Source organism: Cupressus sempervirens, chromosome 5, assembly GCF_028749045.1.
Source record: "Cupressus sempervirens isolate cs-2001-9-10 chromosome 5, ASM2874904v1, whole genome shotgun sequence".
Lineage (NCBI taxonomy): Eukaryota > Viridiplantae > Streptophyta > Pinopsida > Cupressales > Cupressaceae > Cupressus > Cupressus sempervirens.
The window spans coordinates 711,718,140-711,742,791 of NC_143122.1; the positions used below are offsets into that span (position 1 = coordinate 711,718,140).

At 33.7% G+C, this 24,652-nt stretch overlaps 1 pseudogene; it reads right to left on the bottom strand.

The window, feature by feature from the left end:
- Nucleotides 1-2,751: 2,751 nt before the first annotated feature.
- Nucleotides 2,752-5,559, bottom strand: LOC149557974 (amino-acid permease BAT1 homolog; annotated as a pseudogene).
- Between the last annotated feature and the right edge of the window lie 19,093 nt (nt 5,560-24,652).

Below are 24,652 nucleotides of genomic sequence, written 5' to 3' on the forward strand. Positions count from 1 at the left end.
AATATATTTAGCACACCTTCTATTTCAACTTTGGCAGTTTTCATTGTAGATTCTTGCTCAGCAACCATAGCCTATAACTCAGCAATATTGGTGTATAATGCTTCTTTTTCAAATGTATCCTTCACTTCTTTATCCATCAGATATTCATTTATTCCTACAAGCTCCTCAATGGTTTTCTAAAGAAGTTCCTTCAGTTTTACCATTTAAAAGTTTGTCTCAAAAATAAATGCTTTCCTCTTTGATTCATCAAACTCAATGGAAAGCGAATTAGCAACACTTTGAACATTTCCACTTTGAAGTTGGCAATGAGCGACATCTTGTTGGGCCTGATCCAAATTTCTAATAAGCCACTCAATTTGATCCTTTGGTTCCATTGATCTTACGAGAAAGGGCATCTATGCATTATCCAACACGTCCTCCCTTTGCTGAATAATTTGATTCCTTTCCAAGAGAAATTGCTCCAGCATATCAGTGTGCTCACCTAGATTTAAGTACTTGTGGTAGAGTTCTTCATGTCTCCTCCTCAAGTCTTCAGTCACTTCATGTCACTTCTATCATCCCTTTCAGAAATTTCCTAATCTGAACTTGGAGGAGCCTTTTCAATAGGACACGTTCTTATCAGCCACTCTATTTTCTTGGTGATTTTACTGTAGTGAAATTCCTCTAGAAAATTTAGTTCCTCAATAATTTTTTCTATTTTCTAAAGAACATAATCCTTCTATAAAAAGGATTCTTGAACAGTAGTAGTTGAATTTTGGATATACACTAATTCAGATTCTAAAGCATTAACACATCCGCCAACCTCTCCATATGATTTAAGCTTTGTCTCAGTCTCTTCCAATGCAAAAATTTTAAACTGTACTTCATGCCAACACTTTTCCAAATTATTTGATTTCTCAGCCAAAGATTGTTTTAAGTGTATCACAATGCTACACGAATCCTTTACCTTTAGATACAACCATGCTAAGTTTTTCCCTTACAGATGATAATTATTACTCCATTTGCTCAAGCTCAAGAAGTTTCTTATTCCTATCCAAACTCACTCGCTTAGGGTCCTCTTCTATTTTACAGAGTAACTCTTTAAGAGTTTTTGTCCCTTCTTCCTATTGATAGTTTGCTGACTCAATTTCATTAATTTTCTCTTACATATCTTAGTTGGCTTCATTTCCTTGCACCTGAAAGCTTCTTTGATAGCAACGTCCAAAGGTATTTTTATTAAATCCCTCAAATCGCTATCGGATTGTGGGAAAAACTTTTCTAGGAATTTCTTATATAAGTTTTATTGTGAACAAAAACAGTCTTATACCTTTCAAAAAGAAAAATAGGTTGACATTTCAAATGATAAATGTTTTTGCACATTTGGATTAGTTACTATGATTTCATCTTGAATGAGATCATCAATGATAGAAATAGACTTTTTTTATATTGAACTCAAATGCACATTCAATATTGGGCATGGCCCCGCTTCAATACACTTTTGACAACAATATTTTCGGCACAAGTTGTTTTCAGTCAAATTTTTTTCTTTTGTTACATATTGTACCTATTTATTATTTTTATCTTGAAATGTGGATAAATGAATTTGTTTTGATGTCTAGAAGGTACAATGCAGGCGATAAATGATGTGCTTCACATGACATCAAGGAGAAAGAGGAAGGTAGTTAACATATGAAGCATCTCAACATTGGTGTGCAGTCCCTAGGATGATTCTTATGCTACCTCCAAAGCTACTCTGAATCACTTATTTGATAGTCTCAGGTTAGTTCAATTTTTACTAAAACAAATATGCATTTTGTTTCCTATCAATTATAAAAGTAACAAGGGAGTTATTTTTATAAACAGAGCAAAGTTTCCATAGTTCTGTTATTATATTCTTGGTTTTGATTGAGTGAACTTGAGACAAATCCTTTCTTATTTTACAAGGTCTTATAACTTACGAGAAAATGTAAAATTTTCAAGCTTAAAACATCAAAATTTAAAATGTTGCACCTAAAAAATCCTAAAGTTCATATTAATTTATCAAAAAGTGACATCAGTTCTACTTCGCCTTTTTAATTGCTGTAGTATTTCGTAATGACTTGTAGAATATATTTACTTAAGAGAGAATATTTTCTACAAATGGTAGTGTAATAGTTTCAAATAATAGTTTTCTTCAAATTGTTTATTTTTTTGTTATTTCAAATAGTATCTGTCTGCTAACTTCACACACTGGAAATGTTTAATTATTCTTGTCCTTAAAATTGCTTTATGAAATCTTTCTAGTGCTGACAAAACCAGCAATTATTGTTACACCTTCACAATTCGGGCTCTCTGCGATGAGCTGTAGAATAAAATTCCATAATTTTGTTGTATTGTTTGCAGGAAAGAATGAGTGATGATTGACTGCATTAAGGCATTGTAGTTGAGAGTTCAATTGATACTTTTCTGTACGATATAGTAATTTTTATCTTGTGTCTACCGAGAATAGGCAACATTGCAGAGCGTTATGCAAAGAATTTTACAGTGAAAATTTTCAAGACTGTGAAAAAGATGTCTGTGATTGTGATTGTAAACATCATCTTTCTTGGTACGACATAAAGAGAAACGTGTATTTCTTATGAAATTGAGAAAGATTTTAGAAATAGGACTTGCATAACATAGTTTCATTTGGTGTTGCTAGACCAGCTGATCATAATATCTAGCAAAATAAGAAAATAAATTGTATGGACTCACCACAAAAAAATTCGAGTGAAGTTCAGCATCCACCAACCTCTAGCAGAATATTATCAGTCATAGTACTACACCCAGTGCTAAGGGTGCATAGTTGAATGTACTATATTTAACCGGATACACCGTTGGCAATAGGAATATTAAAAGGTATAATATATCAACAAGAATTCTATCAGACAAATTATATGGATAGCACGCCCCGAAAAGAAAGGTCCCAAATTAAAAATTCTTCCCTGGCATAATCATTCTGGAAAATATGTGAGCAACGTACCCGCCAGCTCATCCTATGGTATAGATTGATGTGATAGCTATGAATGCCACATTTACTTTCAATATAGGAAGACCCAAGAGCATACATAAAAATGCACATAACCATACTGCATTTTTAGAAACCTTGCTTCAGGTGCAGTTTGCGCCAAACTCATGAAAATTGAATTCCTTCATCTCAAAATAAAGCATAAACAACTTGTGCAACACTTATTGTGATTGAAAGGCCTCTAAATCAGAAAGTACACCAGATAACAAGTAGTATTACTATCACACCACTAGAATTAGGATATCGACCATGAAATGCATCATATAGAATCTGTATGGCACAATGGTGACAACTCTTTCATTGCGTTAATAATACAAGTAACTAGGGTCCTCAATACTAAATGTAAGAGCTAAGATATAGGACCTTCTAAAAATTGATATCATTCCAAGACTCAATGGTATTGCAATCAACAATCGATGTCTGGACCCTTTATTTCTTTAGTTAAATGTGTCGCAACATCATAGCCAGAGAGTGAATACTGACTAACAACGAAGGAAAGAATTATATCATATGGCTTGCTTTGAATTCCTGTGGATGCAGGAGAGCTCTAAAAGTGTGTTAATACATATGATTTTGATTGAGTAGATTATAAAACTAGTGCAACCATAAAAACAATAACTGCTCCTTTTATGACCTGCTGCCAAATTGAGATGTTATCAATGAAAGGAATCACATCCAAAGAAAATATGTTTAAAATGGCCCATATGACAGTGAGCCCTATGTATATAGCAAGAAAGATTCCATGTGATGCTAGATAACATCCATCTTTATTTGTTCTAAGGGCTCGATAATATAACACTTTATAGGTCTTTTGCTCTAGTATAAGCCTGAGTTCCAATGCCTACAATCAGATTGATGGTTTCTAGCCTAACACAAAACCAAGATGCAAATGGACCCCAGACAGGGCCAGCCAAATGACCAGCCAAAAGTACAAATCTCTGTCATGGCAACTGTAATAATGCTATCAAAATAGAAACAAACACCTATCCCGAGAAACAAGAGTTGCAGGCCCAATGTACGACAAAATAGATCCATAGAGCGGTGTTATCCTTGTAAAGAGTATCATGATTGAAAATGAAATTGCAAAGGTCTTAAACAATTTCATTTCTCTACGAACAACCTACTTATAGCCGAGGTCATTGAGATGCATCTTACCGGAATCTAAATCATCTGCAGGTTCCTCAATCTCGACTTCTCAGGCTGAGGAAACTCTCTCATAAGAATCCATAATCTTAGTTTCCCTCTTCTTTCAAGTTGATTTCAACATATGAGAAAATTATTATTCTAGTAGCATCTTGAAATCAAACAACAGACTACTTATAGAGAATTTATCCACCAAATTACAAGGAATTAAAGACCCAAAAATTGAATGAAGATTGATACATGATAGCAAAAATCCGCCCATTTCACAACATTAGAACACCTTAATTGGAAACAATGTCTTGTGACAACTTATTTATGAAGTCATAGGGTTGTGTTCTCTTTCTCTACATCCACATGAAACGAAATGTTAAGAGTAGAATTAGTCAGTTTTGAGCCTATTTGGTGTTCAGTTATGTGGAAACTATTAGAGGCAAGGGGTCAAAATAAATTTCCATTTAGAGGATAACTTTTAAGATTCCCCTTGCTGGCTTGAAATAGAATTTGAGTTTACCACTTTAATATTTGCATGATTTTGCTTTATATTCTAATTTTCTTGTCCAGTTCTGCAAGTTTGCACCTCTTTAAGCTAACTAAACTCTTCATCTTCCCAATATCCTCAAGGGTTAGGTCCATAATAATTATACCTCCTACTCACTTCCACCCTCACACTTCACACCAACCTTGATTACAATTATAATTATCATTCCCATTGAACATCTCAACCACTAATCCAAACACAAAGAGAATCTTCATAATAGGTCATATATTATTTATAAGTAATTATTTACAACATTCTCCCTATGACAACAATAAATAATGACTGATAAACTATACTCACAAGAAAACACCAAAAATCCTTCAATAATCAATGGACTGTGACTGTCTTCTTTATATCTAACAACCAAACCATTCCATAAACTTTAGTAGGAATTGTCCCTTACTCTTAGGATTCCAACTTATTACATACTAAAATACCATTACCATAAAACAATACTAACCGTTTACTACACTCAACTAATCCAATATACAATCCAAAGTTTAAGTCACAGCACCTCTATTTACTATCAAATTGTGACAGTCGTTCATTAAAGAATCAAATACAATGTTTTCCTTATCCCTGTTCTAAAGGAATTTATTGGTCTAGGAAAGGTGTGAAGAACAAGTCTTAAAGAATCAAAGATAATATGTAAATATGTAGTGAATATTAGAAATGAAAAAGGAAACAATATCAATCAACGTAAAGAGACTTTCATTAAGTTCTATTATTGATTAAAGATTATGCCTTGTTTTATTGAGACCATGTTCCCCTGAAGTTCTGGACTAAAGTGTCGTGGATATCTTTTCACATGATCTTCAACCGGGTCTTGTGGGCTATTCACACGCATCGTCATGTTCGTATTTCTATAGCCAACATTTTCTCTAGGACTGGTCATCTGACCATTTGGAGAATATCTCAGAAAACTCTCATTGCTTAAACGATTCTTAATTATTCTTAATATCTAATAGAGAAAGGTCTTTCTTTCTCTTATTATTTCGATTCTAGGTCATGCATGATAGCTAGTAATTGTAACTCTCTACTTTTAATTGTTTCTCCATTATCTAAGAAATAATCAAATGGTAGCATTGATTTATTTGTATAATATTTGTATGGAAACTAGCAGTCTCCATATCAAGGATATGCTCTAGCTTCTACATTAATGGTATCGATGTTGGTAGAGTCCTTGACACAACGTCATTTATTTTTAAAATTGCAGCAGTCAGGCTTACATTTCAAAGTATCTTTTATGGCTGCTATATACAAGCAAGGTTTGCATCTTTATAGTCAATCAATGCAAAAACATACGCGTGGTGAAATCATCAATTATATAAGTATAGATGCAGAGTGTACTAGGGATTTCAGCTGGTATTTGCATGAATTTTGGAATGTAAGTTTTCAGGGCTTTTTTATCGTGTGCAAGAGCTATGACTTGAACTCACTTGCAGGACTGGCAACAATAGTAATAGTTATGGTAGGAAATATACCTGTTGGAAGTCTGTAAGAAAATTTACAAGATGAAATCATGGGAGAAAAACATGTGCAGATGAGAATAACAGTAGAAACATTGAGAAACATGAGGATACTAAAACTACAGGCCTGGGAGACCACATTTATATTGAAACTTCAAACATTGTGGAAAGCAGAATGTGGCTGGCTGAAGAAGTATCTTTTCACAGAATTTATGTTATCATTCGCGTTTTGGGGAGCCCCTACAGTAGTTTCAATTATTATATTGGTGCATGCATACTGATGGGAGTGCCCCTAACTACTGGAAAGATTTTCTTTGCTTTGGAAACATTCAAATTGCTTTAAGATCCTATATTTTACCTTCCTGTATTTTGAAAGAGTAAGAGTTACAATGTGATGTTGTAGAAAAATATCCAAGGATAGAACTAATATTACAGTCGATATCTAAGGTGAAGAATTCTCTTGGACCTTTTCTTCTTCTTGTCTAACATTGGAGATATACATATATGTGTGAAGCGCAGTATGACAGGAACAATTTGTGTAACAGTGGGGTCTGTCAAATCAAGCCTTTTAGCTACAATAGTAGGAGAAATACTGAGAGTTTCTATCATATCTAAGTTGAGTGGAACAAAAGCTAATATAAGTCATTCCTTGTGGATATAAAGCTATAAAATTGAGGACAATATTGTTTTTGGGAAACAAATGGAGAGGGTTAGGTATGAGTGCATACTCAAGGCCTGTTATTTGAAGAAATATATTGAGTTGTTTGCCTATGGTGACCAAATAGTAATTGGAGAAAGAGGCATTAATTTGAGTATTCGCCAAAAAAGGGAGTACATCTTGTGCATGCATTATACCAGAATACGGATATCTATCTCCTTGGTGATCCTTTTAGTGTTGTTGATGTTAAAAATATTAATTTCTATTCTAATCCGTCATTAAACGTTTCTAGAAGTTTAAGTTTAGGTTGTGTTAGCTGTAGTAGTTTCCAGAATTTTGTAGATAATTTTAGCTAAAAGAGGGGTAAAATTTTTATTGAATACTAAAGAAAGTAGAACAACACAAGAAAGAAAGAGAACTACAGAGGTTTATCCTGGTCCACAAGATGAACCAGCATCTGAGATAAATCAAGGGGAAGCATCCTATGATCAATAATATTCCAATTTGGCCCATGCTCAAAGGCCCATTTAGCTAGACAATCAGCCACACCATTCCACTCATGAGGGATATGCATAAAAGACACGAAATCTAGAGAATTGTATAACTGAATGACCTATTGAATAATGAAAGCCAAATGCCAATCCACATGCACAAGGTTCCTTCTATTCAATAAATTCACAACCACCTGTGAGTCAGTCTCACATATAATTCTCTTCCAGCCATGTTGACAGCATTGTTCCATTGCAACCAAGATAGCCAGGGCTTCTATGAAGTTATTAGTATGGTAACCCTTGAATGCATTCAAAACACAAATGACATTTGGAAGAGGTAGAGAAAGAGGAAATGTTGGATTTAGAGGAAGAGGAAGAGGTAGAAATAATTTTCAAAAAGAAGAAAGGAGTCTAGATTCAGGAGGAAGAAGAAATCAATACTCCTATTCAAGGGGAAGCTATAAAAACTAGACATCACAAAGGTGTGATAAATCAAATATTCAATGTTATTACTGCAACAAGTTTGGACATTTTGCAAATGAGTGTAAAAAAAAAAAGCTAATATGAGTAAGCAAAATGTAAATTTTTCTGAGAATAATTTTGAGACACTATTTATTACTTGAAATGTAGCTCAAGAGAGCACAAATGATTTTTGGTTTTTAGATAGTGGTTGCAGCAATCATATGATAGGTAATAAAGAGTTTTTTGAAAGTTTGGATAGATCAATTAAATCAAAAGTGAAGTTGGGAAATAATAAGATAGTGGAAGTGAGTGGAAAATGCACAATCAATGTTATTACAAAGCATGGTAAGAAATCTATTTCTAATGTATACTTTGTGCTTGGTTTGAAACATAATTTTATAAGTGTTCGGCAACTTAGTCAAAAAGTTTATAGAGTTATTTTTGAAAAAAATTTGTCCACTATATTTGATATGCCTCCTAGTAAGATGGTGATTACAAGGGTAGAAATGACAAATAATAGAATGTTTTCACTTTAGATTAAGGCAATATGACTGATGAAGTTGCAACAAGTTTCAAAGCAACAAGTCAAGATCAAACATGGATATGGCACTTGAGGTACGGTCATCTAAATTTCAAAGGGTTATCTTTATTGTAAAGAAAGGAAATGGTAAGAGGTTTACCCCCAGTTGAAGCATCATTAAGTCCTTGTGAAGGTTGTATTTTGGCCAAACATTATAGAGAGAGTTTTCCAAAAGGGATGTCATATAGAGCAAGGGTACCTTTAGAAATTGTGCATTTTGATATATGTGGTCCAATGAAAATGCCATCATTAGGGGGGAGAATTTATTTCTTAACATTTATTGATGACTTTAGTAGAAGGACATGGGTTTATTTTCTTAAATACAAATCTGAAACTTTTAGCAAATTTAAAGAATTCAAGGCTTTTGTTGAGAAACATGTGATTTAACTATCAAGGTATTGAGATCTAATAGAGGAGGAAAGTATAAGTCAAATGAATTTTTAGATTATTGCAGGGATCATAGAACTAAAAAGTAATTTACTACTAGTTACACACCATAGCAAAATAGTGTTGTAGAGAGAAAGAATATGACAATAATGGAGATGGCAAGGAGCATGTTAAAAGGTAAGAATCTTCTTAATGAGTATTGGGCTGAGGCAGTTTCTTGTGCTATTTATATTTTGAATAGGATTCCAACAAAGATTGTGAGGGACATGGTTCCACAACAAGCATGGAGTGGTAAGATTCATAGTGTTTTTCATCTCAAAGTATTTGGTTGTGTTGTATATGCACATGTTCCTAAAAAAACTAGAAGTAAGTTAGATGATAAGAGTGAGAAATGCATTTTTGTTGGCTATGATGAGAAATCTAAGACATATAGGTTGTTTAATCCTATCACCAGAAAAGTAATTGTGAGTGGGGATGTTGTATTTAAAGAGGATGAATCTTGGAATGGAAATATAGATATAAATCTTACAGGTGTTGCAACAATACCATATGATGAAAAGGATAAAAATGATCATGAAGATCAAGAGGATCAACCAAGCAACCAAGAAGGAACTCCACCATGAAGTCCACAAAGAAATCACTTAAAAAATGAAGTTGAGCATGGAGAATCTTTGAATTCACAAGTAAAAATTCAAACCTAATACTTGCATAGTTGAGATCAAGGATTACAAGCAAGAAAGTTAGAACCTTGAGTGAGATTTATGATCAAGGAAGTAAAATAGATTTACAATAAAATATTGCTTTATTTACTCAAGATCCTATATATTTTGAAGATGCAATTAAGGAAGAACATTGGATTAATGCAATGAATGATGAAATAGAATCAATTGAGAGAAATGATACATGGGAATGAGTTCATTTGCATAAGAACAAAGATTGCATTGGTGTAAAATAGTTTAATAAGACTAAGTTTAAAGCTAATGGAGATATAGAAAAATATAAGGCAAGGTTAGTTGCTAAGAAATTTTCAGAAGAATATGGGGTTGACTATAATGAGACATTTGCACTTGTAGCAAGACTTGATATTGTTAGAATAGTATTAGCTATTGCAGCTCAAAACAAATGGATGGTTCACCAAATGGATGTCAAATCAACATTTTTGAATAGATATTTGGATGAACAAGTCTATGTGCAACAACCACTAGGATATGAAATAAGAGGACATGAAGACAAAGTTTATAAGTTAAAGAAGACACTCTATGGATTGAAGAAAGCTCCAAGAGCTTGATACAACATAATAGATTCATACATGATGGAGAATGGATTCAAGAGAAGTACCAGTGAACCTACATTATATACCGAGATTAATGAACAAGATCAGATTTTGATTGTTTGTTTATATGTTGATGATTTGATCTTCACAGGCAATTTATCTATTGACATGTTTAAATCAGCAATAAAAAAGGAATTTGAAATGATAGATTAGGATTGATGAAATATTTTCTTGGCATTGAAGTTACTCAAAATGATAAAGGAATTTTTATTTGCCAAAGTAAATATGCAAAAGATATTATGAAAAGATTTAGATTGATAAATTGCAGTCGAGTTTCTACACCTGTGGTAGTAGGCACCAAATTAAATAGAGAAGATACTGAGAAAGGTTTTGACTCAACTATATTTAGAAGATTGGTTGGTAGTTTGATGTATCTCACTACTACTAGACCAGATATTATGTATGGAGTGAGCTTAATCTCTAGATTCATGGAATCACCTAAGAACTCACATTAGTAGGCAGGAAAAATGATTTTGAGATATATTATAGGAACTATGAATAATGGCATTTTGTATTCTACTTCAGATGATTTTCAATTAGTTGGATATATAGATAGTGCTTTTGTAGGAAATACTAAGGATAGAAAGAGCACATCTGGATATGCATTTCATCTTGGGATAGGTGTTGTAGCTTGGGCATCAAAGAAGCAACTTGTAGTGACTCTCTCATTAGTTGAAGCAGAGTATGTAGCAAGAACAATAGTAGCATGTCAAGCAGTATGGATGCGAAGGATTTTGAACGACTTAATGCAAACTCAAGATAGACCTACTAGAATCTATTGTGACAACAAGTCTACTATTGCACTTTCAAAGAACCACGTGTTTCACAAGAGGACAAAGCACATTGACACAAGGTATCACTTCATTAAAGAGCTGGTCAATAACAAATAAATTAATCTACAATATTGTAGATTAGAGGTGCAACTTGTAGATATCTTTACCAAGGCTTTACCACAAGTACAGTTTGAAATTTTGAAGGAGGCTATGAGAGTTGTAAATATTAAAGAAGTTTTGTAATAGTTGATAGTAGAAATTAGGAGAGAGTGTTAGAAATATTAATTTCTACTCCAATTCGTCATTAAATGTTTCTAGAAGTTTAGGTTTAGGTTGTGTTGGCTGTACTAGTTTCTATAATTCTATAGATAACTGTCTTGTTGACAAATGTCAGAAATTTCTAGAAATTGTAAACTTTCCTATAAAAGGGAGTGCTGTGTATCCATTTTGCAAATAAAAGATTAATCAAATACAATTATTTTTTATAGTGCCACAGCACATTGCATTTCATATTTTATTCTTGAGTGCCTCTACCCACCCATCAGTTGATACATATGCATGCACTCACATTTTCAAGGAATGCATAATTGGCATTTGGAGTAAAAAGACTATATTTTATGTAATCCATCAAGTGGAATTCATGCCAACTGCAGATCTCATTTTGATAATGCATGATGGAAACATTACCCAAGTTGGAAAATACAGTGATATTTTGCAGTTAGGCATAGATTATTTAGAATTGGTTGCTGCCCACCAAAAGGATTTGGATGCCACAGATGCTAATGAAATTTCCCATCATATAGTTGTATAATCAGAAATTGACATGGAGCAATCAGAAAATCAAAATTTAACCAAATGAAGCTAATTGACTGGTGCTATGGATAGAAATATTGAGATTTCTACAGGAGATAATTACAGGGAAGAAACAAATAATACAGAAAGCGACTCTGATCGCAAGAACAAGAAGGCATAGCTAGTGCAAGAAGAAGAAAGAGAGACTAGTAGGGTTAGCATTCATGTCTACTGGTCTTACATCATTATATCATTGGCCATTGGTCATTGGAAGGTAATGAAAAGCTCTGGAAGAGCCAAAGGAACTTCTTTTTTTGGTGTGCTCTTATAATATTCTAAAGCAAAGAAAGGTGTAATATTGGATGTGCCTGAAATTTTACATTTTATATTTGTGTACTCATGCAAAGCTTGTTTTCTTTTGACAGCATACTTTATTATTTTCTCTTCTTTTTAACATGTCAAATTATTGGAGTACAGGGGAATCTAAACCTGTCCGAATGTTTGATAGAACAACTAATCTAACAGGCAACCAGATAATAAATTATCGATGTGATCCTACTAAGAAGTGGCTTGTTTTGATTGAAATTTCTCCAGGATCAAATGAGGCGTGTATTATCTAATGGTCATGATATTATTATAATCCTTAACTTTTGGGGTTTACACTTGTTTTAACACTATAAAGTCTATGGACAGAGGCCACAACTTGTCAAGGGGAACATGCAGTTGTTGTTTGTAGAGCAGCAACAAACTCAAACTCTAGAAGCACATACAGCTGCATTCGCATCATCTAAGGTAAAATTTATCTCTGCTCTTTGAGGCTATTGTCTATGGCCTTTCAAGCTTGAATCATAATAGATGCTTCTTTATGTTGTGCTTCTATTTGAATGTGGACGCTAAAGCCTGTGAAGTATTTTTGAACACTAATTTTATTTTCTGAAGGTCGCAGGAAACAAAAATCCTTCCATCCTTATTTCCTTTGCTTTAAAAACAATCATTGGAGTGCAGCTCACTTCATAACTACATGTGATTGAGTTGGGTGTACAGCTAGGTATGTCATTCTATTGCTTGTTGATTTCAATTTGCAATCTAAACTGCCTAAAAATTTGTATAGTCAATTATTTTTTGTAAATATGTTCTCTATTGAAACTTGATATTATAGATGAACTAAAAAAAACTATTATTGGTTTTATTTATAATGGATTTGATGAAATAATCCCTAGGATTATGTGAAAGGACATTAACACTTAGTTGAAATTCTTTCAAATGAGTTTGATTGTGGAGTTTTTTTTCTACTTTCACCTATAGCAATCTCATACCCTAATTTCCCTTTTAGAGGAGTTCAGTATTATGCGTATATTTTTTAATGTTATTTAATCTAGTTGTTTTTGTTTTTACTTTTTTTTTTTTTTTAAGAGGTGTAAAAAATTATTAAGACAGAAAGAAATGCAACAAGGAGAGCTCAATCAAGGAGCTCGATCCTAAGCAACAAGTTCATCAAATTCTTGCACCATGTCAAAGGGAAGTTGCACCCTATCCATAATATTCCAGCCCGGAGCATGACTAGAAGCCCATTTGGCTAAACAATCAGTAACTCTGTTCCATTCACGAGGAATGTAAGTAAACTGGATGTACTAAAAAGAGGTACTAAAGAGAATAATCTGATTAACAACAGTGGCCAGCTGCCAACTAACATCCTCAAGCTCCTATGAGATTAACAAATTCACCACCACTTGGGAATTAGACTCACAAGATAATCTTGCTCCAACCCTACAAGCAACATTGTTCCACCGTATATAAAATAGCCTGAGCCTCCATGAGATTGTTAGTGTAATCACCCTTATGAATTGAGAAATAAAATTTAATGTCACCATAACTGCAATGAGCCACTCCCCCAATACCAGTAGGGCCTAGATTCCCGCGGGAAGAATCATTAGTGTTAATTTTTAGAACTCCATGGGGAGGAGGAGTCCAATGCCCATCTTGATTCACCCAACCTTTCCTCTGATGTCGAGGCTGCTTGGTCATAGAAGGAAACCTTTGAGTTGCAACCCCATCCTAAAGATGAAAATTGAGGTGATTGTATATAGCAAGATCAACCAAATCCATACCCCCATCAAGCTCACACTTCCTTGAATAGTTTCCTAAAGAGATTGTGAGATCTTCCACCAAAGATGCATAACACCAAGCTGAACATCTTGGAAGATTTGACGATTACTCTCTAGCTAGATATTTCAAAGTATGAACGATGGGCCAGTAATCCAAGCAGTATGGAGAGGAGAAGACTTGGAGGGAGCACTGCCCAAGTGGGCCTAGAACTTAGGCAAAGAGGAAGCATGCCTACAAGAGCAACCCCAAGCACTCCACCAAAGATGCCATAGTTGAGTAGAATAGAAGCAATGGAAGAATAGATGGGAGACAGACTCCTCCCCATTACCACACAAAACACAATAAGAGGGGTCTTAAAATCCACATTTACAAAGATTATCCCATGTAAGACAGTGGTTGTGAGCCACTAGCCACATGAAAAAGTTGCACTTGAACCAAGAAACTTTATTCGAAACTTGCTTCCACCAAGGGACCTCAACATGCCCAAATAATTGTCTAGTTATCTCCTGATACCTAGTAGAGACATGATATTTACTAGACAAGGTACCTCCCTAAGCCAAATAATCTAGACCTAGCAAAGAATAACAATCTCTAGAGGCTAGAATTTGAGAAAGCTCCTGACGATCCATGTTTGTGCCTCCAAGAGGCCAATCAAAAGAGTGCTTCCATCTATAACCAACAATAGGTCCCAATTGATAAGGAGTATTGTAATAAGCCACTTAATCCCATCTAGTGGCATGAAAAGAATCACAAAGATTCTGAAGATGAGGGTACATGGATAATATGGATGAGAATCCATCCCAAGCATCATACCAAAACAAAGCCTTAGAACCTCATATATCTAGAACATACCTCTCTTAACTAACACCACACTTGTCTTTAGAACATGCTAGACCATTGAGCCATGCCCTTTCAGAGGAAGTACATAAATAGAGCAAGGATTAGCACCATGAAAATATTTATGAGTGATAATACAAGCCCAAAGTTGATGTTGTCTAGAGCACCATCGCCAATAAAGCTTAGCAGCCAATGCTTGACTACTCAAGACAACAGATCGAAGACCAAGACCACCCTCCTTTTTAGGCCTGCAAATAGTCTCCCAACTAATCAAGCTCCATTTAGTGCTATTGAAATTACCACTCCAAAGGAATTACCAAGAAAGAGCATCAAACTCCTTGAGAAAGTAAACAGGAGTAGCTTGAACCATGCTTCTAGAAGTAGGAAGAGCTTGGATAACATATTGAAGAAGAGTAACTCGAGCAGTAGTAGAAAGCCATCTATGAGTCCAATGATTTACCTTATCATGAAGCTTGGTAATCAAATTTTTCTAGAAGAGATGTGGCTGCCTAGAAACAACAATAGGAATGCCAAGATAAGTCAAAGGAAGTGACCCAATTTGAAACCACAGGATACCAACAATCCTATGCTAAATAGAATTAGGAGTGTTAAACAGGTAAATGGAAGATTTGTGCTCATTAAATTTTTGGCCTGAAGCTACCAAATAAATGTCTAGAGTATGTCAAAAAGCTTTAGCTTCCTTGATCCTAGCAAGACCCACAAGAGTAGAATCATCAAAAAATTGAAGATGGGAAAGAGAAGGTAAACCATTACCCCACCGCCACCCTTGAATAGAATTTTGGGACACTTGATACTTAATGAACCTGCCCAAGCCCTTAGCCATGATGATGAATGGATATGGGGGGAGAGGGTTACCTTGGTGGAGGCCTCTAGAGGCACCAAATACCTGAGAAGGTTGATCATTAAGAAGAACAAAAAATGAGGTAGAAGTAACACAACTTATAGTCCAATTCACCTAGTTAGAGCTAAAGCCAAAAGTAAGAAGAATACTCCTCAAGAAACTCCATTTAACTCTATCGTAGGCCTTAGCCATATGCATCTTAACAAACATTGCTCTCTCCCTTGAAGTAGCCATAGAGTGAATAGCCTTAGTAGCAATAAATGCCCTATCCAAAATTTGTCTTCCAGCAACAAAACCACCTTGTTCTTTTGAGATAATAATGGGAAGCCACAAATTTTTTTCTCTCAGCAATCAATTTAGTAATAACTTTGTAAACCACATTACATAAGGTAATTGGTCTAAAAAACTCTAATTGATTAGCACCTTCTCTCTTTGGAATAAGATCCAAGAAAGTAGAATTCAATGCCTGAAGCATCTGCTTGCCAGAGTAGGATTCCTTAACCACCTCCAAAAAATCATGATTAATGATGTCCAAAAATTCCTGAAAGAACTCAACTAGAAAGCCATTAGGACTAGGAGCCTTCCCTTTAGGCATGCAAAAGACCACCTCCTCCAACTCTTCCAAAGATATTGGTCGCATGAGATAATCATTCATTTCTTGAGTGATAAGGGAAGGAATACAAGACAAAATAATATTTTCTTCATTATTTAGAGGAGGAGAGTCCTCAGAGAAGAGGGTAGAAAATTACTGAGTAGCCTCTTGGAACAAAGCTAGCAAGGAAGTCAGCTAGATGCCTTGAGAATTAACCAAAGAAGAGATATTGCTCTGATTCTGGCAAGATTGCACTATTTTATGGAAAAAGGCAGTGTTCCAATCACCTTCTTGGAGCCAATCAGAAATACATTTGACTTCAATTTTCTTTTCATTGTTGGAGAAAAAATAAATTATTGCATACTTTGTTTAGATTGGTGATAATAAGTTTTAATTAATAATAAAATCTTGACATAGCACGAGGAGAAACTAGGCACTTTTTCCATATAGTTACTCCTTGTACCCTATCCTTACTTCAAAACTAATCCTTACTATCAATACAATTGAATAGCCCATAATCTATACAATTTGGTAATATAGGAGGAAGTATACCATTAGTTGTTGACATAAACATCAGCAAATACAAGCATTGAAAAAGCTTTATTCCTTGCCCATACCAAAAAAAAACGTGCCACAAACTTGCTAGCCTAGGAAAAAAATTAAAATTAGGTTTCTCCTTCTTGATCTTTCACAATGTTTCAGACACTGCAAATCATTTGGGGATGAAAAGTCCCCTCTTTTGTATCCAATTTGTCTTTCTTGGCTTCTCATCTCTCCTAGTCCTTCTACTTCTTATATTTTTCCATCGCATCAGGTATTCTTTTAGTAGTTCCCAACCATCCCTAGCCTCCTTTTTCCTCTTCTCTTTGCTAGTTATTGTTCTTCAGAAAATGTTGTACTTAAACCTTTGCCACATACACTCTACCTTGATAGAGTACTTAAAGAAAATATATACCAGTTGAGAGATATTTAAATATTTCTTATATAAGATAGAATAAAACTTATTAAAAATTCCACAAAGTTTTGAATCGGCTACTACAAACTCTCATAACTATTTTAGATTGAATTCTTCAAATAGAGAATCAGTTAAAATATGACAAAGTCAATGCTAAAGATTGTGATGTTGGCTAGTAGCAAAAGAAAGCCAACATTATTCTAGCTTGAGCCCACTTGGTCTCTTTGGGGCTGGGTATAGATTTTCATGAATTTATAATTAGATGTGGATTTAAATCTGACTCATTTGTGCAGAGTGGGCTTATAGACATGTATGGTAAATGTGGTAGTTTAGTAAGAGCACAGTATATATATATATATATATATATATATATATATATATGACAAAATGAAACAAACAATAGACATTGCCTAGAATGTTTTTATTGCAATTTATGCATAGAATGGGTATTTTAAAAAAGTTCTTGACCTCTTTCTAGAAAACTTGCATAGAGATTCAATCTCATAGAATGTAATGATTTCAAGATGTGTGAAAAATGGATATTTTCATGAGGTTGTTAAGATCTTTTGAGAAATGCATAAATGCAATGTTATAGTATTGGATGCAATAATTATAGCATATGCATAGAGTGATTGTGTTAGTCAAGCCTTTAGTTTCTTTCAGATGATGCCTAGCCTGACGATATTTCTTGGAATGCTATGATCTCATCTTATGCCAAAAATGGGCATAGCGAAGAAGCCTATAAGCTTTTCAAAAAAATGCCCAACCCAAACATTGTAACTTGGACAACTTTGATTTCAAGATATGTATAGAATGGGAAAAGTGAGAAAGCTTTGAATCTATTTGGACAAATGCAATTGGCAGGCATACAATTAGATTCAAAAGACTTTTCCAGTGCTTTATCTGCATGTACTAATTTAGTAGACATGGAGCAAGGAATTTTATTTCACGAATCTCCAATTAAACGTGGATTTTTTCATTGTGTACTTGTTGAGAATCCCCTTATAGACATGTATGCAATATGTGGGAACTTATACAAGGCACACAACTTGTTTTCATTCTTAATTCTACAATATTTGTTATTGAAAATTTTGAAAAAATATGCAATTTATCCCTCTTTCTTCCCTAATTTTTATATACACCTTTCCTTCTTTCTAGACCCCTTTCCATGTACTTTCCTTGTATCTTCATTTTCCATAGAGATGTTTGTCATCTTACGATGGGATTGTGGAAATGGATTAGTTGTATGGATGGACCTTGCATTGCCTCAACATCACACCCAACTTTCTAACCTCATTTGAATAGGTGCATTTGAAATGCCAACACCAATGTGCTTCTTTGGTGGCTTCTAGTTGATAAAAATGTAAAACTTGTGATGTTCTTTGGATTCTTATAGGATTTTAACTTTAAAAAAAATAGTCATTCACATAGGGATGCAGTGTAGAGAGGGCCACAATGGAGAATGTACCAACAAGAAACATCAAAAAATCATCAACAATTTCATAATAGCTATCAGGTTTAGATCTCATAAAAATGATATTTGTCAATAGTTGAGTAATAAATTTACCTTATCGGTAGAACTAATAAATGATTAATACAGTTTTGGGCACATGCATTTACATTTTTGAGCTATTTGAATTTTTCCATAAGAATTGTATTCAAGAGTTTGGTTCTAGGAATGTCTCTTGTTTATACATGTATAGTATTTATTAACAAACAAATAGTTATTGTAACTTTAACAATCTTTTACATTATTGTACAAAGGGTACTAGCTTAATGGAAGAGCACCTGCTTTACAATTAGAAGGATGGTGGTTTGATTCCATCGTACCCTAATATTATTAAACTAGTAATTAAATAAACTACCAAATATACCCAAATATACTATTGAATAAACTACCAAATAAACTACCAAATCAAATACCAAATAAACTATCAAATATACAACCAAATATATCATCAAATATATCACGAAATAAATACCAAATATACTACCAAATAAAATACCAAATAAATTACCTAATAAACTACCGAATCAACTACCAAATCAAATACCAAATACACTACTAAATATACTACCAAAAATACCACATAAACTACCAAATAAACTACTAAGAAATAATAATAAATGACCAAATTAGTGATCAAATCAACAACCAAATTATTGATTAAAATAGTTTAGTCATATATTTGGTTGCTAGATTAATGACCGACAATAAACCACCAATGGTCACGTGATCAAAGTTGGTCATATAGCTACAATTATTAGTAGTTTATTTAGTCATATATTGTTGTTTTTGTAGTAGTGAACATGGGTCATTTAAAAAAATCTAAACATATAATTAGAAAATGTGATATAGGGGGACCACATAACACCTAGAAAACACACAAAAACCTTTTATGCTAGATCATTGAGTTCAAGCATGTTTCTCTCCTCACCTATCTCATTCAATAGTAATAAGAGAAGGTAGATAACTTTCAATAGGAGCTATCTTGGAAATAGTAGAAAACATAGCTAAATCCAAAGGAGTTTGAGGAGTGTCACTATGCTTAGGTGTAGATATAACTGCAAACTGTGTAGAAAGAATGTTAGGTAAATCAACATCAATATTAGTAATCTCATTCTCATCATCTATATTATCCTCTTCATATATATTAATAGTAATAGAATTTAACATAGGAATATGAATATCATTGACCTCTTTAATAGACATGGACTATTTAGAATAATTCACACAAGATTTAGAATGGGATTGATGGTTCTTTTGATGTTCCCAAGCATGCCATTTATACTTAGTTTTGTTAGATTTTTTTTGAGTAGATGAAGGAAGATAAAAAACCATATGTTCCTTACCTTTTGATAAATCAATATGAGGAACAATAGAAGGTTGAGATGTAGAAGAAGGAACCACTATAGAACAAATGATAGTAGAATAATGAACTACACTAGGAGTGTTAGGAGATGCAAGAGGTGTGTGACCATTAGAAATAGAAGAATTAGAAAAGATATATGTAGAAGTCCTAGAAAAGAGATCAAGAGGCTTACCTAACTCAACAATCTTTTGAATTTATATTCATGATATGAATCAAATGTATAGTTTGGATGGGTAGGTGGAGTAGTAGGAAGAGAAGGCCAAAATAAGTGAAGAATAACACAATGTCAAGGTCTATAAGGATGATAAATATTATTATTGATCTTATTAATCTCATTAATATAAGAAAATTTAATTCACTCATGAATACGTGAAGAAATAGATTGCATTGCAGTTAGTCAAGGTAAGACAAGCTTCACTTGAAATTGATCAGAAGTAGTAATGAAAAAAAAGTTACTATTCTCCAATTTATCATATAACTCAATAGGAAAAGAGATGGAATCATGTGAAGGATATAAGATACCATTATGAGTCTTAATCGAAGTATCAGTTGAGTCATACAAGTCACATTATTTCCCTTTATTATAAAGATGATGTTTTTAGTGATAATGTTAAGCATAGAAGTAGGATCAACAAGATACCCATAAGAAACATCAACAAGTTAGACATAGAAAACTTGTTGATTCACCTTCATCTTTGCATACATGCAATCCCTAAAGTCTCAATATTTTTTTTTTTTGGGTTTGAAATCATGCCTAAAAATTCGTCTTCAAAGTTTCTAGGTCTCAACAAAAAATATTGACTCATCCTTTTTGTCGTTTAGTCCTTATTTTCTTATTGGTTGAACTCCTTACATAGGGATTAGTGATTCATAGTTATAAGTTTAATTACCTCCTTAACTAGATCCTCAATCATGAAAGAATGTTTTCTTACTCAACAAAATCATTTAGATCAATGTTTGTGCCATTCCAAACATAAATATAAAATTGTCTTCAACTTTCCTTATGCATGTTTTTAGGCATATATATAGAGAATGATATCTACTCATAATAAAGAAAATAGTGAAACACACTCACACCTACAAACCTATTTTTAAAAAGAAAGCACTAAGCTAGCAAAAGAGTTACCACCAGGTAAGCTTGTAGCTAGACATTGATGCAATGGAAGGTAGGAGAATCCCCAAAGGAGATGTCATTCAACATCCTGGTTGTAAGGCCTTCCGCGTCATGGCCAAATACATAAGCAATTACAATAGTAATTATGCAAGATCCCTCAAGATCCAATCCCAACTCTAGCTAGTCCAGATCCACACTCTGATAGAAACTTTGAAGGAAGATCTCAACTTGTGCTTGCAAGCCCACCAAGCAATCTCCTTTTTTTCTAAGTTCTAAGTACAACCTCTTCAAAGTTTGCTCCTCCTCCACATCCTCTTCTCCAAGGATGGATAATTAATCACAATCCTACTATAAACTCCCTCACATTCAGTGCTCTATCCAAAAACTCAGGAAAAGCTTTCCCTTTAGCTACTCTCTTGATTCACTCCTCTAAATGAATGAATAAAAGTCTCCACAAGATACCATAGTTATACCCAATTAAGCTACAAGTCAGCCTAGCCAATTATAAATTAAAATAAACCCTTACATGCATAAGCCATAAGTTGGCCTAGCAGGTTACATTGAATAAACCCTCAAGCCACAAGTTACATTTAATAATGCCACTTATTAAATGCCTTTTTCCTTCTTTTTTCCATTTTTTATTTATTTTAATTTTTTTCTTCTTCTAATTTTTATCACTTTTTCTCTCCTCCACAATTTTTATTATCATAAATTCTCTTTAAAATAAAAATAAAAATAAAATATTTGTTATCTGATGCAAGATGCTCTTGCATTAGACTCCCCATGTAGATACAAAAATGTGTCCCACACTTTAACACCAAAAGAAATATTTGCAACCATCTTCATCTTCACTAAAGGCTTCCACTCCAACAGAGACAAGAAAACCAACATGCAAATCATCCACATTTGCATCACTCTATCAAACACCAGAATCTCAATCATCTAATTAGCATGCTCACTCCTAGGAACAAACTGAACATAATGCTTGATCAGTATCCACATCCACAGTGACAACTAGTGAGTCCACACCAAAAAAAAACTCCACATCAGTAGCAATATGTAGATCCTCATCAACACATTCCAAGCTCACAAGACTTGTGGTCTCATTTCTCACAACAAGATTCTCTACAACATACAAGTCACCACTAACAATAACCAGATCATCCATGACTGAGTGCTCCATAATCTCCATGTAAGACTCAACCAACTAATCATGAAAAAGGATCTCCATTCCAACATCAACAAGACTAGGAATATCCTTAGCAACAACCTCTAGTTGCTCCATAGGTTCTATATCAAACTCCACAAACTGATCAACAAAAGCAACCTCTTCCACCTTGACCTTGTGATGCCATCTTTTCTCTCAAACATGTCTCTTAACTAGTCAAACAACTCTCTTTTAGATCAGTAGACTCTAGCTTGACAAACATCCATAGAATGACTTTCTCACCCTATCCTTAACTCAATTAGCCAAGCTAGCTTCAAACTAGGCAAACATCTCAAAAAAATTCCTCTCCACCACATCACGAGTATTCACAATCATCCTAGGGTCCAATCCTCTTAGAGCCATCTTCCAATATCTTTGCAAACTCTCTGCAAAAAATCAGCAACATATCAATCTTTTTTAACAAGATCAACCTTCCATCCTCCTAACCTTGGATCCATCTGCATGTCCTACCAAGGTCCTAGTGCAAACTTCGTCAACTCTAACACTCAGTCTACACACTCAAGAAAAACCTTTTCTCTAATATCACTCAATGCAGTGCAAGGTAGGAAAATCTAGAAAACAGATGTAATCCAACATCTTGGTTGTAAGACCTTCTAGGTTAGGACCAAATACAAAATCCATTAAATAGTAATTATGCAAGATCCCTCAAGATCCAATCCCAACTCTAGCTAGTCTAGATTCACACTCTAGAAGAAACCTCTGAGGAAGATCTCAACTTGTGCTCACAAGCCCACCAAGAAATATCCTTGTTTTCCAAGAGGTAGCTACTAGCTCTTCAAGATCTACTCCTCCTCCACATCCTCTTCTCCAAGGATGGATGATTAATCACAATCCTACTATAAACTACCTCACGTTCGGTGCTTTTTCCACAACCTCAAGAAAAACCTTCCCTTTAGCTACTCACCAAACTCACTCCTCTAAATGAATAAAAAACTTCACAAGATACCCTACATATACCAACCAAGCCACAAGCTAGCCTAAAAAATTACAAATTAAAATAGACCCTTACATGCATAAGCTAGAAGTCAGGCAAGAAAGTTAAATTAAATAAACCCTCAAGCCACTAGTTATATTTAATAATGCAACCTATTAAATTCCTTTTCCCTCTTTTCTCCATGTTTTATTTATTAAGATATTTTTCTTCTTCTAATTTTTTTCATTTTCTCTCTCCAACACAAATTATTTATTTATTTATTTATTTTTTTAAATTCTCTTTTTTTTGTTGAAAAACAAACAAAAACAAATTATTTCCCCCCTTTATTTTTTGATGTAAGATGCTTTTGCATCAGACATACAACCATAATTTGGTATATGAAAACAAATTTAAAACTATAGATAATATATTTCTATTTTTCTCTATTTTATACCAAATTTATCATTGAAATTTAGTGCATAAGAAAAGTTTCATAGTTGATTACTTGGGATTTTCTTTTGAGAGAAAACTGAAATCCCTAAACTATAAATTGCATCCAAAGGAAATTCAACAATCTTGGCATAATTTTGAGATTGTGAGAAAGAATGGCTATGTAAAGCCATGGACTACATAAGAAGTAAGTAAATCAATCAATTACTATAGTGTTCTCCAAGGCCCTGAAAAGTATTGAATCACTTGCTATTATTATGTTATTGAAGATGGACATGGACATGCTCTTCCCTACTCAAATACCCAACCATCGAAAACCCATTTTTATGAAAAAACTACTAACTAATCCTTCAGGATCATCTTTAATTTATTTTCTATTTAAGTAGTTTTCCAGTAGTTTAATTATGTAACTACTTATATAGTTTTACTCAGCTGACAGAACAATTATTAGGTTGTATATATTCACTTTTTATTATAATAAATTTGCCAATTTGTGTACATTTCATTTAATATTCTTTGGGCCTATTAAAGTGGTATCAGAGCCCATTTTTTGGAGAAAAAGAATTTAGATTGAATAGTGATTCTAGTGGATTCTTTAATTTCAATTGTTGGAATAGTTCTTTTGGGAAAAGAGAATTACCATGATTGATTTTGGAAAGTTAAAAATGCTCTTAATTTTAATGATTTGTGGGATAATTTTTGTGAAAGCAAAGATGAAAATGAAGAGCCAAAGTAGCCTATGGATGAAAAGGAACTCATCATATGGAAGAGTAAAGACAAAATGGCTTATGCTCTCATTGCTACCTCCATTACTGAAGAGGTAAGTAGACATATTATCTCATGTAAGAGTGAATTTGGAGCATTAAAGAAACTCAAAATTTTTTATGACTCTCATTTAGAACTTGAAAATATTCAATTGCTAATGAAGTTATTCAACTTAGAAATGAAAGATAATGATCTGATGAAGTTATGATGTCGGGACAGCTAGATTCAAGAGGAATAAGTCCAACTTAAATCTATGAATATCCCTTGCTTATAGTTACACATGGAAGTGACATAAAAATTAAATAA